Here is a 4,591-nt window from a genome sequence, read left to right as displayed (position 1 = left end):
GACTCTGGCCAGTGCTCATTTCAGATGTTTGGTTTTCTCTTGTTTTTGTTTTTTTTCTTCATAAAGAAGATAATATTTTAAATTATGGCTTGTGACTAAAGACAAAATACACTGATGGGGGATTATAAATTACAATATAACTATATTTACATACAAATACTTAGGTGCACTACAATGACTGGTAACATCTCAGGTTCTTATAGGAAACAATTACAGTGGAAGTACATTTAAGTAGTGCTTAAGTAATAAGTACTGCATGGAGTAAATAATTGTAAGTAGTATTTTAATTACCTGGTAGTTTTACAGAAAAGCAATATTTGCCCATCTTACATTATAAATTTGTTATATTGTTGGGGGGCATATTATGGAGTGACTTGCATTTTCCCCCCACAGCCATAAAAAGCTGATTGTCGTCACCCTGCCAGACGGGCAGGTGACGTGGACACCCGTGAAAGCTAAAACTCCAGAACGAAGCGACATAGCAGTTTCACGTCTATGGCTGTATCCCAATTCAGGGTCTGCAGCCTTAAAGTACGCAGCCTCAACGATCCTCAAGGGCCGCGTACTCAAAGACCGCTAAGGCCGGAAGTGCGAGGCTTGTGAAATGGGACGGTCTAGCCTCCGTTGCGCTGCCCAGGTTGCCTAGCAACCATGATACTAACAGCTGGAAACGTGTCATACAGCTGTGTTTGACAGAAATGAAGGAGAAAATCTTTTGTTCATTTGTTTGTTTCTACATGAGCTTTGATCATTCTCTGATTAAGCTCAGCTATTGATCGGTGTATATTTTAAAGTAAAGGCTTTAAAACCAAGTTAGTACAAACGTCACTAATGTCACATAACTTTGCCGACATGTGGCCAACAGTAATGTTTAATGTTCTTCGTTATTAAACATTTGCACATAAGTGACATAATATTCAGTACTTAAAGTTTACTCTTCGGCCGCCCCTCATCCGCCGTTTTTTTTTTGTTTTGTTTTTTTCGGCAAATTTATCCACACGCACCGCCGCGCTATGCATTCTGGGATATGTTGGGCCACGAAGTCTACACTGCCACATCCTTAAAATTCAGGGAAATGAAGGACGCATTTCAGGGCCGCATTTCGAGCAGCCTTTGAATTGGGACAGCCTTCGGCGCGCCGCTGTGACGTAATCGGCCTTGAAATGCGTACTTTAAGGCTGCAGACCCTGAGCTGGGATACAGCCAGTATCATCAGTTTCTCTACTGAAAATCTGGTTTGAACATCGGTGACTTTGACCTCAAGGTCAGAGGTCAAGTTCTCTGAAAATCTTGTGAATGCGATAGCTTGAGTAGGAAGTCACCTACGATTTTGAAATTGACACCACAGGTGGACCTATTAAAAATCTCAACAGTTCAAGTTCAAATCTCATTGACCTCGATCTCAAGATCAAGGGTCAGAAGTCAACTTTTTTTGAAAAGCTTGTGACTGTGATAACTTGTGAACAATGCGACGTAGGATTTATTTTTTTTAAATGGTACCATAGATCTATCTAGCAGGAGGCTGAGGGGTGCCGCTGGCCCCTCCCAGTGTTTTTATCTCAGTCATTATGTTGATGTGCATGTTGGATTTTCTATTATTTATTTTTTACTCTTAGGTTTTTACAAAGAAATAATTATACTTGACTTGCTACCCCCTTTATTGTAGTGTACCTAGCTGTTAAGTATGTGCATGTAAATATAATTTAATACCACTACGCCCTCAGTCATACAGCATTACCAAAAACTACATTTGCTAGTTCATTAAGACTTTGTGACATACATCCATACATGGCAGGTGTTTTACCAAATTCTGACCCTTCAATCCCTAATGTTGCTGAAATGATGGCTTATCAGACTCGGCAATGATTTTCCAGTTTTGCTGATTCTAGCTTCGGTTTCCTTTCCTTAGCTGACGGGAGCGACACCAGTGTGGTCTGCTGTTGCTGTAGCCCATCTGCTGTGCTTTCAGAGATGCTCTTCTGCATATACTGGTTCCAGGAACCCGGTTATTTAATTCACTCTTTCAATCCTACCAGCTAAAAGCACACAGCTCACAGACCTTATCCGCTGACAAGGACAATGGCACAACTTGTTTACTTTCTGTTGGCCTGTATGCGAATATAATTGAGATTTTTAAGCAATAAAACATGTTTATTTTAGAGGTTTTTGTTTGGAACTTCAAATCTAAAATCTACAAATGACCAATTTAAGAATTATAACCATGATGGGAGTGCTCTTACTCTGCTTTTTGGCATCATCCTATGGTTTGCACAAGTGCCATGTGAAAGCTTTGTTTTCCCAGAATAATTTAGTGGATTTTCTTGGTAGGACCACCACGAGTAAAAACGGTTCATATAACCATCGGTTGACCCAAGTATCAAGCTTCGTGGTCACGTGCTGACAATAGAAAATGAGCACATATTTAAAATGCATTTTATTTTTCCTTTACAAGAAACAAAAGACAAAGAAATAAGATGAAGGGGAAAGGAAGTGGAAAACCAGTATATAAAGAGATGCAACCTCTGGCGTCCTGAAAAAAATATGTACAATTCAAAATAATATCCATATAAAACATGCCACATACAATAAAAATGATCATTATATTTATTCATATTCCCTAAAAGTATCTCTGCTGTACAGATGCAACATCTTTTTTTTTTGTATTTTAAAGTACGTGAGGTTAAAAAGAAGAAAAAAAATCAAATTATGAGCAACCTTTATTAAATTATAAGATATGCAGAGAACTTAAATTAAGTTTCAGAGAAGTTAAAAATTATTCAGGCGGAAATCCAGTGAGCGGCATAATGTCTCGTGTTCTTCCCTTGGAATAGAAACATACCAAAAAATATAGATATATATGTATATATATCACTGCTTCGGATACTTGATCAATATCTACCACTTCAGAGAAAGTTTCTGTTATACTACGAGAGTGCAATTCATTACCAGGTTAAGTATGGGATTAACTTTGATTATTACATCATAACATACATCAGGCCAAGTAACCATTTCACAATGTTAACCAACACATTCACTTCTATAGGGAAGATATTAAAGGGAAAAAAAAGCAAAAGCAAAACACTAACAATATTCTAGGGAATTCAAGATTTGTCCATTCAAGACTATATGAATCCAATTTTGACCGATTAAAGGGGGAGGTTTTGGTAAATCAACAAGCAGTAGCATAAATAAAAAGAAAAAAATAAACATGAACAATATTACATAAATACAAATGCTATGCACCATTGTACTGCTTTATGCAAGAAGTGATTTTTCCATGTCTAATTAACAACTCTCTGCGTGAATCCAAACAGCCTCGTTATCACGTCGGCTTCTCGTCGAGAACCCCGGACATTTTCCTCACATCTATTTTTAACAAACTCACCTGAAAGCTTATAGCAAAAAACACTAATAGAAAAAACAAGTAAATGCAAAACACTCTGGTTCATATACATAAAGATATTAGTTTGCCATTTTACATATATTTATATTTATGTACAGCTTTATCTTTGTTAAAATGATATCCAGTGGTTGATTTTTTTTTCCAATTTTATTTTTCTACACTTTTGACTTTGATTACAAAGGGTCTGGATAAAGAGCTGTTGTCCCCCCCTCCCTCAATGCATATAGTATATTTACAGTTTTTACAACTTTGCATTTTAAAATCATGTGAGGTCTTAGGTTAAGGGAAGGAGGAACCAAAGTAGTATGGGAAGGTGGAGTTTTAGTAAAGCTCCCTTTAAAGACTTTTTTTTTCTCATTATTCTTATACAGAAATGAAAACAAATGCCCTTTTTTCCAATAAGTCTTTCCCTGCCATCAGTTCAGCCTCGAGGAGACAGTACCAGCACTAGAAAAAGCACACTACAGGGGAAGTAGAAACACTGCAGGCTGTACTCAGGCGGAGGAAGACTTACTACAGTAAAAGTTTAACAACAGTCCATTAAATAATACAGAGAGAGGAAGAGGCATGATTAAAGTTTAAGGTTGACTTGTTGGGGAGTAAAAAACAAACAAAAAAAGAAGAGAAAAAAAAAAAAAAAAAAAAAAGCACTGAATGGGGACAGTAGTCATGCATCTGCTGGCTCCTTTTTTTCCCCCCCCCAAACAAGTGGAACTTTCAGGTGTGAAACAACCAGCTAATGGGTACTTGGTTAATTTTGGACCTGCGTGATCCTTGAGCCATTCACTCAAACTCTTACTGTCTTAAGCAACTCAGAAAAAATAAATGTGGATGTTATTGTGCTTTCACACAGCTAATAGCAGGATTTTGTTTTTAGATGCATAAATAAGAACACAAAAGCAAAAAGCTACATCAATATCCAGGATGATTTGGTGGCATACAGAACACCCACTAAGCTTCTGATTGTGACTTTAATGCAATATCTTATCAAAACTGTCATATAGTTCATCTGTATAAATAATTCATGAATAATAATTATGTTGGCTCATTATTGTAAATCATCATCAGCATAGAGTAGATAGAGCAAACCTGCTGCTTAAGATTCCCTGCTTGTCCGAGAAGGCTAAGCCCATAAAAACAACCCTCCCACCCCCAAAAATCACCATCGCGCCCCCTCCCCAACCCCCC

This window comes from Mchenga conophoros, linkage group LG20 (genome assembly GCF_057382185.1).
Source record: "Mchenga conophoros isolate Kocher_MC1m ecotype Shallow Benthic linkage group LG20, M_conophoros_male_GT1.1, whole genome shotgun sequence".
Taxonomy (NCBI): domain Eukaryota; kingdom Metazoa; phylum Chordata; class Actinopteri; order Cichliformes; family Cichlidae; genus Mchenga; species Mchenga conophoros.
Note: the sequence above shows the minus strand (reverse complement) of the source record.